Here is a 20,195-nt window from a genome sequence, read left to right as displayed (position 1 = left end):
CATTCTGGATTTTGGATTTGGGATGATCAACCTCTACTTCATTGTCAGTAATGCATATGCGTAGAACAACCAGACAAAAAATAGGAAAGAAAATAGAAGACTCAAATGACACTATGAACCAACCAGGCCCAACAGACATCTGTAGAATAATACACCCAGCAACACCAGAATATAGACCTAACAGACATCTATAGAACACCTCACCCAGCAACACCAGAATATACATTATTCTCAATTGCCCATGAAATATTCTCCAGAATATGTTATCTTAGGTCATAAAACAAGTCCTAAAACATTTAAAATAATTGAAATCACATAATGTATAGTCTTCAGCCACAAATGAATGAAATTAGATATCAAAGGCAGAAATTTAAAATATTTACAAATATGTGGAAATTAAACATTATTTCTAAGCAACCTCTTAGTCAAAGTCATTAGAATATACCAAAATATGAATAAAAAATAATATGCAAAAACTTATGAGATGCCATTAAAGCAATGCTAAGAGAAATTTACAGTTCTAAACAGCATTAAAACAGAAAAAAGATCTCAAATCAATAACCAGCCTGCCACCAAAAAAAAAAAAAAACCTAGAAAATAAGATAAAATTAAACCCAAAGCAAACAGAAGGAAGGAAAAAATTAAGATTAAGGCAGAAATAAATAAATAATTGGAAAAAAAATCAATAGATAAAATCAACAAAAGTAAATATTGATTCTTTGAGAAGGTCAACAAAATTGATAAATCTTTAGCTGGACCAACCAAGAAGAAAAGTGACAGGATTACCAACATCACAAATGAAAGAGGAGATGACAAGAAAAGCTATTGAGTCACAATCAAAAAGTTGTCAACAAAAACAAGCCCAGGCTTGTTTAGCCAGGATTCCATGGCTTCAATGGTAAATTCAACTAAATATTTAAAGAATGAACACCAATCCTTCGCAAACTCTTTCAATATACAAAAGAAAGGAACAGGTCGGGCATGTTGGCTAACGCATGTAATCCCAGCACTTTGGGAGGCCAAGGTGGGTGGATCATGAGGTTATGAGATCGAGACCATCCTGGCTAACATGGTGAAATCCCGTCTCTACTAAAAATACAAAAAATTATCCGGTGTGGTGACGGGCGCCTGCAGTCCCAGCTACTCAGGAGGCTGAGGCAGGAGAATGACACGAACCTGGAAGGTGGAGCTTACAGTGAGCTGAGATTGTGCCACTGCACTCCAGCCTGGGTGACAGAGTGAGACTCCGTCTCAAAAAAAAAAAAAAAAAAAAAAGAGGAACAATTCATAACTCATTCTATAAGGTTGCTAATATCTTTATACCAAAGCAAGAAAAAAAAATCTCAGAAAAAAAAAACCATAGACCAGTTGCTCTTATGAATATACTTGCAAAAAATACTCAAGAAAATGCTAACAAATTGAAATAAAAACTAATATACCAGAAGCTCTTATGAATACACATGCAAAAAATACTCAAGAAAATGTTAACAAATTGAAAGAAAAACTTACATACCAGAGGCATTAAAAGAAAAACTTATGTACCATTACCATGTGGGATTTATCCCAGGAGTGCAAGGTTCGTTCAACATCAAAAAAAATCAGTCAGGGAAATATACCATTCTATTAGAATAATAAAAAAAATCACATAAAGATTTCAACACACATAGTAAAACAAAACTGACAAAACCCAGCAATCTTTTATGATAAAAACTCTCAGCAAACTAGCAATAGAAGGAAACTGCCATAGCAACCTTATAAACAGCATCTACAAATACCTCATACAGCTACCATTATACTTTTTTTTTTTTTTTTTTTTTTGGTCATTGCAGGGATCAGAGTCTCGCTCTGTCTCCAAAGGCTGGAGTGCAATGGTGCAATCTTGTCTCACTGCAACCTCCGCCTCCCGGGTTCAAGCAATTGTTCTCCTTCAGCCTCCTGAGTAGCTGGGATTACAGGTGCACACCATCACATCTGGCTAACTTTTTTGTGTGCTTTTAGTAGAAACAGGGTTTCACCATGTTGGTCAGGCTGGTCTTGAACTCCTGACCTCAGGTGATCTACCCAACTCGGCCTCCCAAAGTGTTAGGGTTACAGGCATGAGCCACTGTGACCAGCCAACATTATACTTAATAGTAAAAGCATTCCTCCTAAGATCAGAAACGAGACAAGGATAACCACTCTCATTGTTTTATTTCAACATTATGCAGAAGTTCTATCTAATTAGGCAATAAAAAGAAATAAAATCATTTAAACTGGAAAGGAAGAATCAAAATAATCTGTATTGGCAGATGACAAGATATTATACATATGAAATCCTCAATAATTAACCAAAAAAACACAGCTAGCAAAGCTAATAAATAATGTCAGTAAATTTGCAAGATTCAAGATCAACAAAAAATCAGTTAAATTTCTATACAATAACAATGAGCAATCGGAAAATAAAATAAAATACTATCATTTATAATAATATCAAAAATTATAATATATTTAAGAATAAATTTGACCAAAGAAGTGTAAGATATTTACTGAAAACTATAGGACATTATTTTTAAAAATGTTTAAAGACATAAATAAATGAAAAGACATCCATATACATGGACTGGAAGACTCAATATTGTTAAGATGACAATATTCCCAAAATTGATATAAAGATTCAATATAAGCCCTATAAAAGTCTCAGTTTTTGTTTTTTCAGAAATTCCATATTTTTTGTGCAAACTCAAGAATAACCAAAATTATCTTTAAGAAGGTGAGCAAAATTGAAAGACACCTATTGATTTCAAAACTCTCTAAAAAGCTGCAAAAATGAAAACAGTGTGCTCCTGGCGTAAGCATAGAAATACAAATCAATGGATTAGAATTAAGCTTCCAAAAATAAACCCATATATTATTGGTCAATTGATTGTCAATAATAGAGTCAATTCAATTTGGAAAAGAATCATCTTTTCAACAAATAATGCTAGGATAACTGGATATCCACATGCAAAAAAATAAATTTGAACGCTACCTAATGCCACATACAAAAATGAATACAAAGTTGATATAGGATCTAAATATAAGAGCAATATGTACAGAAGCCTCAGAAGAAACTTAGATGTAAATCTTTATGATCTTGGATTAGGCAATGATTTCTTAGATATAACACCAAAAGTACAAGCAATGAAAAACAGATAAATTGAATTATAAAAATATGAAATTCTTGTGTGTCACGTAACACTATCATAAGTATGAAAACACAACCAACACAAACACAAAACTGGAGAAAATATTTGCAAATCATATATCTGACAAGGATCTGGTATCCAGAGTATCCAGAATTCTTATAACTCACCAATAAAAAAATAAAAATAGGCAAAAATTTTCAAAAGATGTTTCTCCAAAGAAGATACATAAATAGCCAATGGCCTATGAAAATATGCTAAATATCAGTATTCATTATGAAAATACAAATAAAAGCCACAATGAGATGTCACTTTACACCCACTAGGATGTTTATAATTAAAAAAACAAAAAACAAAAAGTAACAAGTGTTGGTAGGATGTGGGGGAATTATAACTTTTGTGCATTGCTGGTGGGGATGTAAATAAGTGAACTAATATGTCAAACAAAGAAGCACAGGAAGTAACAACAAAATAAATCCAACAAAACTACAAGGACAGAATGAATAAATATAAAAGCCTGAAGCATGAATTAGAAAATCAAAATTCAATAAAACAAAAAAAAAAATTTAACACCAACAAAGTAGACAATCTTTTGCAGGTTTGACCAAGATAAAAATTAAAATAACATAGAAGGGGCTATAAGATGGCTGACTAGAGGCATCTGGTACCTCCTGCACAGAGAAAAACAAAAATAGTAAGTAGATAACCACACTTTGAATAGATCATCTAAGAAAGAACAGTGTAATTCAACAGAGAAATGACGGAACACCTAAGGCAAGGTAGAGGAGGAAAATGAGGTAGCCTGCTCAGCTGGGATAAGCTGGAATCCCAGAGGAACTCCCTAAGTGGAGAAAGTATAAGTGAGAGAGCCCCAGTGGTCCACATTTCCACTGCAACTCCAGCAATCCTAGCCATGAGAGAGCCCATCTACCCTCTCAAGCCCTGAGAGTAACGGAATAAGCTGTCTGGGCATCACACGGTAGCATTACTCAAGAACAGAAGTTCATTCTGAGTTCCACACAAGCTGTGGGCTTTAAGCAGCTACAGCACACCACCATATTGATGACTCAGCCCCTATATCTCCATATCCCTGGATCCCCGTGATATCCCCCCAACTACAGCACCAGCCAGGGCTGAAGAATGAACCATTGGCTGCAACTCTGCAGCTCCCAGCAGTGGGGCTACCATGGATTTTCACATGTCCTGAAAACAGACTCCCTGACCCACAGCTACCACCACCGCAGGCTGTGACATCAGGTATCAAAGTATGCCCTACTGACAGTGACCCAAACTCCCAGCAAATATGCTACTACACATTTACGAGCACCTAAAGGACAAGTTTCTCCCTCCACAGCCACCACCTAGGACAGAAGCATGTATTTCCCAGCCACCTGCCTACAGCTGCTGACACTGAAAGCAACCCCACATTACCCAGCAATAGGACCACAGTGTAGCTGCTGCTGCTTCCACTCAAGTACTCTGCCAAGGGCCTAGGAAATACCCATCCTTTGTCCCCTATAGCCAGTGCCCACATGCACCACTGAGGGTGCTGAAAACAGACTAATCCAGCCCAGTTCCACTCCTACCAAATCCCCAAGCATGCTGTGTGGGGGCCTGGGAATCACCCTCCCCATCGACCACCATTGGTGCATGAGTACTCCTCCAAGGGGCCTAAGGACAGGTTCACCCAACCTGTTTCTACCACCACAGCTGGCATCCATCCACACATGCCACCTGCGGGACTGGTGACTGGCATGCCCAGCCTTTGCAGCCACCACGAACACCAGCATAGACTGCATGGGAGGCAGAGGGTTGTCACCTCTGCCTTCAATGACCCACACCACACCTACTGCCCAAGTGCCCACTCTGAGAAAGCTGCCTAGAGGCCCAAGAATCAGTCCTCCTGAACCCACTAACACTAATGTCAATGTACACTGCCCTGGGGGACAAGGACAGGCATGCTCAGCCCACCACTACCATGGTACTGGGGACTGAGGACTGGGCACCTGGCATTCTCATCCCCAGTAATATTTCACAACATCCTCCACTAACAAGCCACCAAGGAAATCGCAGGCACTACTGATGCTGTTTACTTCCAAAAATATTATATGGAGACGACACTACTGTACACACCCAGAATCAGTGCCCTAACAAACCAACACCATAGATACCTCTTCAGAAAAAAGGCCTTCCTGTATGAAAGCAAATTCAATAAATTGGAAGAGGTTATTATTAAACCAGAGGGGCCGATATCAATATACATGACTAACACAAAAAGGCAAGAAAATATGACACCTCCAAAGGAACAAAATAATTCTCTAACAATAGATTTCAATGAAAAAGAAATGTATGGAATGCCAGATAAAGAATTCAAAATATTGACATTTAAAAAGCTAAGTGAGATACAAGAAAACACAGATAAATAATGCAAAGAAGTCAGAAAAAGCAATACAAGATATTAATGAAAAGTTCACCAAAGAGACAGGTATTATAAAAAAGAACCAGACAAAAATCCTGAAACTAATGAATTTATTGAATCAAATTAAAAATACATTCAAAGTCTTCAACAAGAGATAAGATCAAACAGAAGAAAAAAAATCATACAACTTGAAGATAGGTCTTTTGAAAATAACCAAATCAGACAAAAATAAATGTAAAAGTAAATAAAAAAGAATGAATAATGCCTAGATAGCACATGGGATACCAAAAAGTGACCAATATTTGAATTTTGAATGTTCCAGAAAATGAAGAGAAGGTCAAAGGCATAAAAAATCCACTTAACAATATAATACCTGAAAACTTCTCAGGTCCAGCAAGAGATTTAGACATCCAGGTACAGGAAGCTCAGAGATACCCAAATAGATACAACCAAAAAGGTATTCTCAATGGTACATTATAGACAAACTGTCAGAAGACGAATTCTAAAAACAGCAAGATAAAAGTGTATAAAAACCTATAAAGGAACCCCCATCAGATTAACATTACATTTCACAGCAGAAATCTTACAGGTTAGAAAATAATAGGATAATATAATCAAAGTATTCGAAGAAAAAAAAACTGTCAGGCAAGGATATAATACTCAGAAAAACTACCATTCATAAATGAAGAAAAAATAAAATATTTCCCAAACAAGTAAAAGCTGAGAGAATTAATCACCACTATACTGGCCCTACGAGAAATGCTTAAGGGAGTCCCATACCTGGAAGCAAAAGAATAATATCTACATCATAACACACAGAAGTATAAAAGTCACTGGAAAGACAAACACACAAATAAGAAAGATAAATAACTCAAATGTTACAACTACAAAAAACCACAAAACCACAATTATAAAAAATAACTGAAAAAAAGAACAAGGGATATATGCAACAACCAGAAAACAATTAGTATAATTAAAATAATAGGCCCATACATATTAATAATAACTTTGAACATATATGGATTAAACATGCTACTTAAAAGAAACAGATTAGCTGAATAGGGAACAAAACATAACCAAACAATGTGCTGCCTACAAGAAACTCACTTCCCCCATAAAGATACACTGAGACTGAAAATAAAGGGATAAGAAAGATATTCCATGCAAACAGAAATGAAAAGCAAGGAGGAATAAATATACTTATATCACATAAAACAGACTGTAAGTCAAAATCAGTAAAAAGAGACACAGAAGGTCATTATAAAATGATAAAGAGATCAGTTTAGAAGACTTAACAGTTCTAAACATGTATGAACTCAAATCTGGAGCATATAGGTATATAAAGCGAATAGTATTAGGGGAGTGAAAAACTATAATATGATAATAGTAGGAGACTTCAATACCCCACTCTCATCATTAGACAGATCATGGGGACAGAGATTAAAAAAGAAACATTGGATTTGAACTTGACTTTAGACTGAATGAACCTAACAGATATTTACAGAAGATTATATCCAACAGCTATAGAATAGACAATCTTGTCATTAGCACATGGAACATTCTCCAGAGTAAGCTATATGTTAGGACCCAAGAAAAGTCTCAACAAATTTTTAAAAATTGAAATCATAAGTATCTTCTAAGACCAAAATAATAAATAAAACTAGTAATAAAAATTATTAATAAAAGTAATAAAACTAGAAACAAATAACAGGAACTTTGGAAACTGTACAAGCACATGGAAATTAAGCAATTTGCTCCTGAATGACCACTAGGTCAAGAAAAAAATTAAGGAATTACATAAAAGATTCTTGAAACAAACAAAAATTGAAACACAACATTCAAAACCTATGAAATACAACAAAAGTAGTGCCAAGAGGAAATTTTATAGCAATAAATGCCTATATCAAAAAAGTAGAAAGATTTTACATAAAGAGTCTAATGATGTACCTCAAGGAACTAGAAAAGCAAGAACAAATCAAATCCAAAATTGCAGAAGAAAAGAAATAATAAAGATTAGAGCAGAACTAGGCAAATGGAGACTGAAATAAAATATAAATGAATGAAACAAAAAGCTGATTTTTTTGAATAAAAAAACAAAATCATTAAACCACTATCTAAACTAACCAGGAAAAAACTTAAGACCCCAATAGAGAAAATCAGAAATGAAAAAGAAGACACTACAACTCATACCACATAAATACGAAAGATCATTGTAGACTTTTATGAACCACAATACATTAGAAACCTAGACAACCTAGAGGCAATATACAAATTCTTGGAAACCTACCAAGGTGGAATCAGGAAGAAATAGGAAACCTACATAGCACAATAATGAGTAACAAGATTGAATAAATAATAAAACCTTCCCCCCCCCCCCACAAAAAGAAAAGTCCAGAACTAGAGAGCCTCACTGCGTAATTCTATCAAACTTACAAAGAAGAACTAATACCAGTTATTCTCAAACTATTCCAAAAGGTTGAAGAGGAGGAAATTCTTTCTAACTCATTCTATAAGGCTAGCATTACCCTTAAACCAAAACTAAGCAAAAATGAAACAAAAGAAGAAAACTACAGGCCAATATCCCTGATTAACATAGATGCAAACATTCTCAACAAAATGCTAGCAAACTGAATTCAATAGCACATTAAAAAGATATTATGTAATGATCAGGTGGTATTTATCCCAGGGATACCAGGATGACTGAGCATATGTTAATTAATAATTGTGATATATCACATAAACAAATGAACAAAACCCATAAAACTGTGTCAATAGATGCAGAAAAACTATTTGATAAAATTCAACATCTCTCCATGATTAAAACTCTCAACAAACTAAACACAAAAGGAACATATCTCAACATAATAAAGGCTGTATGTGACAAACCCACAGCTAGCTAACATGATCCTGCATTGAGAAAAGCTGAAAGCCTTCACTCTAAGTACTGGAGCAAGACAAGGATATATATTTTCACCACTCCTTTGACACAGTACTAGAAATTCAAGCCAGAGCAATAAGACAACGTAAAGACATAAAAGGTATTCAAATTGGAAAACAAGAAGTCAAATTGTCTCTCTTTGCAGATAGCATGATCTTACATCTGAAAAAAAAAAAAAACAACTAAAAAACTAAAGGCTCCAACAAAAACTCTTAAATCTGATAAATAATTTGAGTACAGTTGTAGGATGTAAAATAAACATACAAAAATTAGTAGCATTTCTATATACCAATAACGAACTAATTGAGAAAGAAATCAAAAAGGCAATCCCATTTATAATAGCTACCAATACATAGCTAAGAATACATTTGACCAAGGAGGCGAAAGTCCTCTACAAGGAAAACCACAAAACAGTGAAGAAAAAAATCAAAGAGGATATAAATGGAAAGACATCCCATGCTCATGGATGGAATGAATTGATATCATTAAAAAGATCACATTGCTCAAGTAATCTCCAGATCCAATGCAATCTTTATCAAAATACCTATGTAATTTCTTATAGAATTATTAAAAATAATCCTGAAATTCACATAAAACCAAAAAAGAGTCCAAATATCCAAAGCAATCCTGGCCTAAAAGAACAACACTGGAGGTATTATACTACCTGACTTCAAAATATAAGACTATAGCAACAAAAACAGAATGCTATTGGTATAAAAAGTGACACACGGACGAATGGAATAAAATAGAAAAGCCAGAAATAAGCCTATGTATTTACAGCCAACTGATTTTCAACAAAGGCTCAAGAACATGCATTGGGGAAGGACATCATCTTTAATAAGTGGTCCTCGGAAAATTGAATATCTAGATGCAGAAGAAGGAAATTTCACCCTCCCTCTCACCACCTACAAAAATCAATTCAAGATGGATTAAAGACCTAAACATAAGACCTGAAGTCACAAATCTACTAGAAGAAAACATAGAGGAACAATCTAGCCTTCAGGATATTGATCTAGGCAAAGATTTTATGGATAGGCCCTCAAAAGCACATGCAACGAAAATAGGCAAATAGTGCTACATCAAACTAAAAGGCTTCTGCACAGCAAAGAAAACAATTAACAAAGAGGCAACAAGTCAAATAGCAAAAAATATTTGCAAGCTATCCTACAAGGGACTAATATCCAGAATATACTAGGAACTCAAACAACTCAACAGTAAAAAAAAAATTAAACAATAATCCATTAAAAAGTGGACAAAGGACATAAATAGACCTGTCTCAAAAGAAGTTATACAAATGGCCAACAGATAAACAAAAAATGTTCAACATCACTAGTCATCAGAGATATGCAAATCAAAACCACAATGCAGATATTATCTTACCCCAGTTAAAGTGGCTATTATGAAAAAGACAAAGAATATTAGATACTGTCAAGAATGTGAAGAAAGGAAAATTCTTACACACTGTTGGTGGCAATGTAAATTAGTTCAGCTACTATGGAAAAGAGCGCAGAGATTTCACAAAGAATTAAAAATAGAACTACCAGTCTGGCAATCCCACTAATGGGTATTTATCTAAAGGAAAGAAAGTCAGTATATCAACGAGATGCCTGTGCTCCATGTTTGTTGCAGCTCTATTCATAATAGCAAAGATATGGAATCAACCTAAATGTCCACCAGTAGATAATTGTATAAAGAAAATGTGGTGTATATATATACACAATGTAGTACTATTTGGCCATAAAAATGTGAACAAAATCATGTCATTTGCAGCAGAATGGATGGAATATAATTAAGTTAGGCACAAAGAGACAAATATCACATATTCTCATTCATATGTGGGAGCTAAAAATGTTGATCTCATAGAGGTAGATCATACAATGATAGACGTCACAGTCTCGGAAGCGAGGTTGGTTAATGAGTACGAACATACAGTTAGATAGAAGAAATAAGTTCTAATGTTTGATATCAGAATAGAGTAACTATAGTTAACAACAATGTATTGCATACTTCAAAATACCAGAAAAGAGGACCTGAAATGTTCCCAATACATAAAAATGATAAATACCTGAGGTAATGGATACCCTAAAAACCATGACTCGGTCATTACACATTTTAAGCATGCAACAAAATATCATATGTATACCATAAATATGTGTAAATATTATGTATCAATAAAAATTTTAAAATAAAAAGAGAAGATATAAACACCATTGGAAAAATTAAAATGGCAAATTACAAATATGGAAATTTAAAAATTACTTGCAAATACTATGGAGGACCCTATTATCAATACATTTTAAAATGTAGAAGGGATAGATTACTTCCCAGGAAAATACAAATTACAAATATCCTTATCTAGGTTGACCAACATCATTTTGTGCTTTAAGAACATATGAAAAAGAACCAGACAGTAAATCACTTTTTAAATTCATTCCCGTCTTGTTCTAGTTCCTTAATTCCTGAGAATAATAGGTCACCTGAGAACACTTAGCGTCCTAGCTTTTTAAAATCCAAAGCTCTGTGGCTTACTCACACTGACTAGGCAGAGCACTTTTCTACATATGAAATCTACATATTTAAATGTATAATTTGTGATCATTTCCAATGTGAAATTGTATTGAAACATACACTCAAAAGTGTTTTTAACAAAGGTAAAAAGTAAAAAAACTTTTAACAAAAGTAGAAGAGTGACATGGTAAGGTACAGATGTAATTGGCATCATAGAACTCTTCTACTGTTACACTTCTGGGTACAACCCTGGGTACTTTTGACTTCTCAAAAGATTGTTACACAAAAGTAAATGTTATGTTTTGCACTTGAAAACAAAAGAATCCATCAGAAAAGAACAAACATGAGTGCCACAACACTTCAAGCAAGCCATAAGCTAGTGATGCATTAACATGAACGTAAATTAATGTTTAAAATTTCAGTAGGAACAATCAAAACATGTGAAAGAGTAAATGCTAGAACACACTAATGCTCTTGTACTTCATTAGATACTAAGGTAGCGAAAGAGGAAGCATATCTGAAGTCTCCAAGATAAAGTATACCTGAAGATGCTGTCTCCCTCCATTTGGGGCTATCATCCAGCATTCTGTTAACAGATTGTCATGCTACAAAATGTTTATTAGAAGCTTGGCGATCAAACAGCTTTTGAGAACAAAAAGAATCTCAGCTCTTCCATCTGGTAACTTTCTTTAGATATGAAAACAAGAGATTTGGAATTAATTACTTACCAAGAAGATAGAGGTTCAAAAATCAGCCTTTCTCCAGGAACCCTGACCTCAACATCGCACAAATTTAAATAACAAGAATTGCCATTTCTATTTAACAGATGAAAGAATGAAGTCAGACATCAAATAAGGAGACACAATCATGCAATCTCTTTTCTGTAATGGAAAGTTGGAAGGGAACTGGACATACTTGACCAGTTCAGCCTCTGTTAGGGGAGTTTCTGAGTCTGCAACTTTCCATTGGCTTCTGCCTCAAAGTCCTTACAATGGTCTGGCAGTGCTATGTAATCTGGTCCTGACTCCCTACCTCTCCGCTCTTATCTCCTCTCTCCAGGTCTCACCCCTGCAGCCATATGCAAGGAAGAATCCTGCTTTAGGGCCTTTGTACTATCTCCCCTACCTCCCAAGGAGTCTTTTTACATATTTTGGGCTAACCACTCATCTTTTTCCACTCTTTGTCCAAATGTCACTTATATCCATTGGTAAAAGTGGGACCGAGGGGGTCTCTCCTAACCACTCTATTTAAAATTGCAATCAGCCATCTTCCACCCCAGTCTCCTTGTCCTGCTCAATTGCTTCGTATAAGTTACATACATTCCTTCTTATGTTATATAATTATTACTTGTTCTTTGTCTTAGGGTTTTTCTTAAAGCAGAGCCTAAGACAAAGTCTTGAATAGGGGTCATTCATGGGTCTAAGAAGTGATTCCAGGAGTCAGGAGTGAGGCAGAGTAGGAGAAAATAGTATGAAAGGGCATGATCAAGGTCACTGCTGAAGACCTTCTATTTGATGATGCAGGGATTTCTGTGATCAGAGTACAGAATGCCTCTTGGAGGTGTACCCCTAAAAGAAGAGAAGCTGTAGTATTCACCTCCTATCTCCGGCCGTGGAAGTCATGGCTGTCTATTCTCTTCTAATCAGCCTCCTACGGGTGTAGCACTGCTAGGGAAGAAAGCAAAAGACATCCTGCAGGCCTTTGTGAGGTGAAGGCACTTCCTGGTAGAGGAAGAGTCTGCGCCTGCTTGGACTGTCCTCCCCAACTGCAACTGCAATCAGAGATTGGCCAAGGGAAGGAACAGAAGTAACGGGAGGAACCCAAGACATTTGCCAAATTGTTCATGATCTGAGGTCTCTCAATTCAGGGTAAGGTCCTCCAGGACACACAACATCTTTCACTCTTCTGGGGTGGGAGCTCAAGCACCTAGCACAATTTCTGGCACATAGTAACGGTTTACTAAATGTTTTTGGATGTTGAATGGACCCCAGGACTATTGTAATGGAGGTAGCTAGAGAACCAATACTGATATCAAATCACAAAGAAAATGTTGAGGGTATTCAAGGTACGAGGTCACCAGAGCCAGATGCCCTTGAACCCATGTAAATTCAGAGGCTAAAAGGCTCCAGTTAAAGAGCTGATGCTATAGATAATGAAAACCACTGGGACTGGGACTAAAGTTTTCCTGACTACTGCCTTCAGCCAGTCTATAAAACTTCAGTAGATTTCAGACTTGTAGGCATAAGAAAGAAGGATCTGTCAGCTACAGACTGAAAAAAGAGATGCTGTTGGTAGTTGTTATTTCATCTATAGATCAGTTACCTTTTAAACTATACTGACGTTAGCCTTTAACTAAGCATTTTAAAAACTGCCTTTGAGACTTTTTTTGTTTACACACAATAAGGCTTCCATAAAGACACACTAAGTTACAAGAAAGAAATGTCACACATTGAACCACCCTTTTCTTTGATCATTGTTATTTTAATCTTCCACCCAATGATATTAACATATGCATTCATTATTTTGCTATTTTGGTTGTCTCCCTGTACAACTTTAAATCTTTAACTCTTACTTTCACTCATGCACAAGAATTGTCTTTTCATTGTTTCCAGAGTTCAAAAAGGAAAGAAAGAAAAATCCTTAAGCCTACTTACAGCCAATACATTAAAAGAGGGATCTAATTCATATTCGAAGAAGCGGCTTATAGTAGAGAAATGTGACCATCTCAGTTGGCAAATGTTTTCACTGAATTATAGAAATCTTCAAAGAAAGAGAAATTCCCCCAAACTATTTTAAACCTTCATAACGGACCTCCCACAAATGATAACTTCTTTAAAGTAAAAATTCCCCTAAAGATGTACAAATCTTCAAAAAAGAATACTCCTCAAATGATTAGAACCTTACCAAACTCCATCTGGATTTGAGTTCCAATAATAAGGGTCAGAACCTTGTCCATACCTAGTAAAAAAAAAATACTGTAAGAAAGCACATTTTTTAGTATTTCCAGATGTAGATGGAACATTTTTCGTTTTTGAAATACAATGAGAAAACTTTTTCATGCTATTTTGGAAACGATATATAGGCCAAAGCAGGCAGAGAAAGTTATTTGAAAGTGGTCAGGCCAAAGAGACATTAAAGCAGGTGAGTTTGAATTCAGGGTTACCAACTAGTGGGGCCTCCTCTGCCCCCTGTCCACATAATTTTTGAAGCTGATTTTCACTGGTAAGAATATTAATATCTGGTGAACATTGTTTGTGAAGTTGGGTTCAACTATAACATGATGGGTAGAAGGTAGCTGAGAGACAATGAAAATGGAAAAGTTATAGTCGCACATAAACAACAGCAGAAAAAGTATTAAAAAGCCATTGTCTATGCCTAAACATACATTCAAACCCACAAGCACACACTCATGCTTCTTTATCTTTTGGTAAATTGCTCATCTGTATTTGTTTAGTTTTATACACATTTTGCAAAGATGAAGACAAAATGGCAGTTCCGTCGTGCTTCTTCTCAGCACACACAGTTTGTTGTCTCCGCTGAATGGCCCTTTACAGTGAGCGAGAAAGTGTGTGAATGTCCAGTCCGGACAGCTGTTCGCCAAAGAGGCATTTCATGTATCTGGTTATCCTGACACCTTTTCTCTCCAAAACACACTCCTCAAACAAAAACAAATGGAAATAAGCCAGAGAAAAACATGCTTGTGTGTAAACATTTGAATGTGTTTGCCTATAAAAATAATAGTTTCTTATCTACATCACTACCATGCTTTTGTATTGTTACAGTGTGTTCTGTTGCTGGAGTTTTGAAATTTAGAGTTTTGGTTTTGCTTTTGCTTTTTGTTGGAGCTACATTTTTACATCTACTTTCCTCAAGATTATCATGTTCTGGACCACTCTAAAGGTGTTACCATGCCTAGAATTATCTTGCAAAATTGGTGGTCAGGCACAAGTTAGTGGGACTTAAAACTCACCCCTCAACCAGTGGCCTTAGTCTGAAACTTACCTTAAGATATCTCAAGGCAAGGATACTTACTGACACAAATTTATAAAATGGGAGTCAAAGTTCTCAGTCTTTCTCCCTAGACAGAACCATTTAGATGGCACCAGAAGTCAAATTTTATAGTGGCCCTTACCCTGGCTCTTACCTTATTCCTTCATGATTTCTATTCATTCAATGACTAGATTATTTGTGGAATACAAATATTCTAAGGTAGTCAGCAAAGGCTCCCAGAGGGGAAACAAAGCTGAGTTCCGAAACCTGAGTAGACTTTTTTTTTCCATACCAGAGGAGTGAGTAAACAATGGAGGTGGTGATACATATTCAAGGCTCCCAAAATTATTCCCCCCATTCCATAACATCAACCCTTTACTCTCGAATTGGGGATAATAATACTGACAATTTTATAGGACTGTTTTGAAATCAAATGAATCGGTAAAGGTAGAGTGATTATGCAGGGCATATAGAAGATGCTTAAAGTTTTTCAGATAATTTTACACTGTATCTTTGATCCAAATATCCTGCCTTCTAGTCCTTCTCTTTCCCTGCTTCACAGAGTATTCCTGTCACCTCAGAAAGAGGACACTGTTCTCACTTTACCATGGCACTTAGGAATTTGTTTGAGTTGTGTGTTTTCTGTTTCATTCATCTTGGACTTGGCATCCTTCCAATTCCAAGATCACTGATGCAGTGATTTGAGCAAAGTTGAGTCCATGTGTACATGGGTACTGAGCCAGTGGAGATGGCTACTACTAGCTCAGAAAGCCAACTGCTAAATATTTAGGAATTTTGTGAGCTGGTGTTAAACCATAAGTAGCTAGAAATGGGCAGCGGTCATGGCAGGAGTATCTACACCGTGGAAATTGGCAAATGCCACAGATCAGGACTTTGCTTTGTTACTGTTTGGGGGGACTTTGTGAGAGACAGTTTACCTGCACACCACTGACCCTGATGCTCTCCCTCCACCTCATTCTCCATCTAGTGGCATTCTCTTTTTGCCAGTTCTTGTCACCACCTCAGCTCCTGAGCTTTGGAAGATCTCTCCCACACTGATTTTCCAGGCTTTGCTGTGTGTCCCCTGGAAGATGTAAGGCGGGGCCTCTTCAGGCCTAGAGGCAAAACAATGCACCTTCAGCCAAGGCCAATGGGGACTAGGGCATGAGAAGAGGGAAGACAGGCACTCCACAATAGCAGATACTGAAAGTCTGGTTAGAGGACAGCTTCCAAAGTAATCTTCAGCCAGCCCTGAGACGTAAACAACTATCAGCTCTGGACTCAAAACTTGATGCAAAAATGGTTTCATCCTCACAAATAAGAGATTGACTTTCTTATGTGGGACATTTTTTTCCAATAGTGTGCTCTGTTTCTTGGGTCCCCATCTCTGGATAGAGATCTCCGTTTTCAAGAGAACCTATCAAAAGAAGCCAGAATAGAGCTGAGAAATATAATGGAATATACCTTTGAAAGCTGCTGCCTCCTTTCTGCCCTTAGACAAGTAACTCAAAAACCCTCCACCCCAGAGTCTCACTTTTCCCATCTCACCCCCACCCCATGCTGCCCCTGAATAACCAAGGGCTTCGAAAAGTCAGTATCTCCTGCTGCTTCCTTTCCTACAAGAAACTCAGGGGTGTCTACAAGGGCAACTGGCAATATGGTGGCTTGGACTCTCTGAACATCACACAAGTATCATCAAGACACTTTCATTGTCCCTATGTGTCTACTATCCATTTTTGTTTATATCCAGTTTTGTTCAATTATTTGCAAAGTTCAAAATACGTGACACATGTTCCCCTGTTTGAAACAGTTGTTGAGGAAAATGTTTAGAGTTCACGTTTATAAAGGAACACAGGCCATTCATCAAATAAGAATTATCCCCAATTTTCATTTGGGAGATAACAGTAGAAAACAGGTTTTTGAAGGAGAATAATCAGATTAAATTTCACTGTGGTTGTTTTATTTTTACCTGGATATTTTAATTCTGCCACCGAATTAGCCAAATCATCAAGTTCAACGTCTCTTCCTTTCCTCCACTCCCTATAAGATATAAGCTTAAACAATTCATAGCTCCCAGTGCCTTTCCCAGCTGACTTGTGACAGATGAGGTAGTGATGCAGGTTTGATGTTTGTCTCAGCATTGGGCTGTTTGTCCAGCAACCTTGCCTCCACTGCCTATGGCCAGCTGCTGCACCGCATCCACCGGGCTCTGCCAAGCAGTCCTGTTTGCACTGAGGCCCTGCAGTGTTTTTCCTGGCAAACCCTCCCTGGAGGCAGCAGTCCTGGTTCTCGTTCAGATGTGGGATTTTCAGAAACTACATGAGCAGGTACTTATTTGATTCCAGAGGTCTTTGCAGCTTGTAGATCCCTTGGCATATTTTTGCATCCTCTGTCAAGAGGACCAGGGGAGAATAACAGGGGTCTCTACCCCTAATCGGCCTTAAAAAGACAACTGAATTGATTCTGATGCCTGTGTGGATTTTAGTCACTGAGAGCTCTGAGAAGAGACAACTTTTTGGCTTCTTGCAGGGTTTCTTGAGTCTATTTGTTGTGCGAGAGACATGCCCTAGTTTCTTCCTATTCCCTCGTGATCACCACCAGTTGTCCCTCTCCCTGACATAGTGGCCCCATAGTGGTCTCCTGTAGTTTAAGCACAGCATTTCCCTATTCACGCATCCATGAAACCATCAAATCAAATAAACAAAAGCAATTTTTGGACCCCTCTTCAATTCTAAGCCTGCACTCCAAAAGAAAAGCAAACCAAAAAATTATTCTTGGATTTGATTTTCTAAAACTGAATTGTTTTCTCCCAATGTAGTCCTCAAATTCTGTGTAGACTCTTTGGATTAATTCAAACAATGTTATCCTTTGTCTCACTCATACTTCTAAATGCCAGATCCTGCTACAGAAAACTCCTTTTGAGGAGGAAAAACTCGAGACTTGGCTAATTTTGAAATTTCTGTTAGTTAGCAAATCAGCAATAGAGAAAAGTGTGTATTAAGAATCTTTGGTTTGCAACTAACAAAAAGCAACCTTGTCTAATTTATGTTTGAGAATACAGCAGGAATTTATTGGAGGGATATTCTGGAGTCCACAGCCCGGGTGGAAGAGTAGAGAATTAAGTGGAAACAAAACAGGATGAGAATAGGATGTAGGGAAATGCCAGACATCCCGACAGCAGGAATTAATTGATCACCTCATGTATGCTTTTGGAATGAAGAACATCCAGCATTTTCCTCTCTGTTAGAGATTCAGCATGCCAAAAGTCAAACTCTGGCCCAGGCAGGGCTCTTGGCTAGCTCCCTTATTTTTCTGAGGCAACGAGAAGGAGGAGCTGGAGGAAGGGACTTCAGGGACCCCACCTGCATCCATGGTGGAGGGAGTTGCCTGGATATCCCTCATCCCAAGAAATACCACGGGAGAGGGCTAATTTCCCAAAAGGAATTCAGTCAAGGTTGTTAGGAAGGGGAAACAGATGGTGGGGCAGCACAAGCTAAAAGTGACATGTGTCCAACAAGACCAAACACTAGTCTTTCCAGATGCCCAGTACATAGGGTTACATGGAGGATTAACTCTACCTTACGAAGCATTAGCATCCACTTGCTGTGGCCTTAGGAGAAAAGAACTCCTGCTTCTCCTGGCTAGCACTGTCAGTAGGAGTTTCTTTTGTATCTGCTGGGCATTGAGCACTGCACTGGTTGTGTCAATAGCACCTTGGATGATGAAATCTGGGACTGTGTTTAAACATTAAACAGAAGTGGCTAGTAGACAAACAGAAAGCAAAAGAAATGAACATTAAGAGGCAAGGATTAGACTGTCTATGAGGGATGGTTGGGTGAATCAAAAGAACATCTTGAAGGATATGGAATTTGGGCTACAGTTTTTAAGGAAGAAAGAGATTCAAGGTCGTGACTGGCCAGAGTGAGAAAAAGAACTATCATGGCTTGGGGTAAAGTATCAGAGGTAGGAGAATGGAGTGAGTCGTGGCTGCAAGAAGAGTGGGTTGACAGAAAATAAGGATTTTAGTTGACTCAAGGCTGTGTGCTCTCAACAGGCTAATGAGCAAATCAGTCTTGAGCGAGGAGTTACCAGAAATTCAAGCTCTGTTGAATCAGACAGGAGGCTCAAGGTCACTGTATCTCATCAACTCAGGCAAATTAGTGGAGCGCTTTTGCTTCACAGCTTCATAAGATTTTTCAGCCACAGGAATGTAACACCCTTTTCTTGCCCCAAAACCAGCCATTTGGGGCAGCTATAATAAAATCACAGTGTTCATCGTCTTCCCACCCCAACCTCCCCCAAAAAGAAAAAACAGAAAAACCATAATTGCTGATATTACTATTTTGTGCATTGAATGAGAGTTTCCAAAAACAATAACAATTAATTTTCTTTGGTAGTGTTAGCCAAAAAACAGTGAGGTGCCAGGTTTCCATGATCTTCTTAGATCATCTGGCATCTGTGAACAATGGCTGTGAGCAACAAGCCCTCGGAGGCCAGTAAAGTTGCATTATAACCCCGACTTCAGAGATTTCATATCTTGGCCATTCCGCAGCACAGCAGGTAGAAAACCCAGGATGGAAAATGTCAGCCTGGATACAAATTTTCTCCACAGAAATATTGCCTCAACATAGCTGAAATCCTTAGAGATCTTTTCTGTGTAAAGCTTCAAAAACACACTAGCCTTGGCTTCAGATGTCGTTTTGATGCTGCTCCAGACATATTTAAGAAATGGGTCTAATTTTGAAGAATATATTTGGGCAGCTAACCAAGGCCTAACAGTGAATTAAGGCATCCTGATTTTATGCAAAAAGAATTTAAAAAAAAATAAATGTGGCCCAAATCCTGAAATTTTGGAAGGCATTTACTGATCTTCTGTCAGTTCTTAAAGGAAAGGTTGAAGACAAAACAAGAGAGATGGCATGCTATATAAGTTGGGGTGTGAATGCCCATCTCAGTTCTTTCCCCACCATTGCTAGGTGTAATGAACACATCTTATCTTTACTTTCAAGATTTTTTAAATCCCACGAACATTTCCCTTTAAAAAGTAGCGTTAAGATGAAAGTTTACCAGCACACAATGAGATAGTCTCGCTCTGCTTCCTGAAATGCTAAGCTGATGTTTCATATTTTTCTAGGCTTATTTTTCCCCAGTTATCTTTTCTAAACAGAATGCTGTCAAG

This window comes from Theropithecus gelada, chromosome 10 (genome assembly GCF_003255815.1).
Source record: "Theropithecus gelada isolate Dixy chromosome 10, Tgel_1.0, whole genome shotgun sequence".
Taxonomy (NCBI): Eukaryota; Metazoa; Chordata; class Mammalia; order Primates; family Cercopithecidae; genus Theropithecus; species Theropithecus gelada.
The sequence above is the reverse complement of the archived record's forward strand: the minus strand, read 5'-3'. Positions refer to the sequence as shown.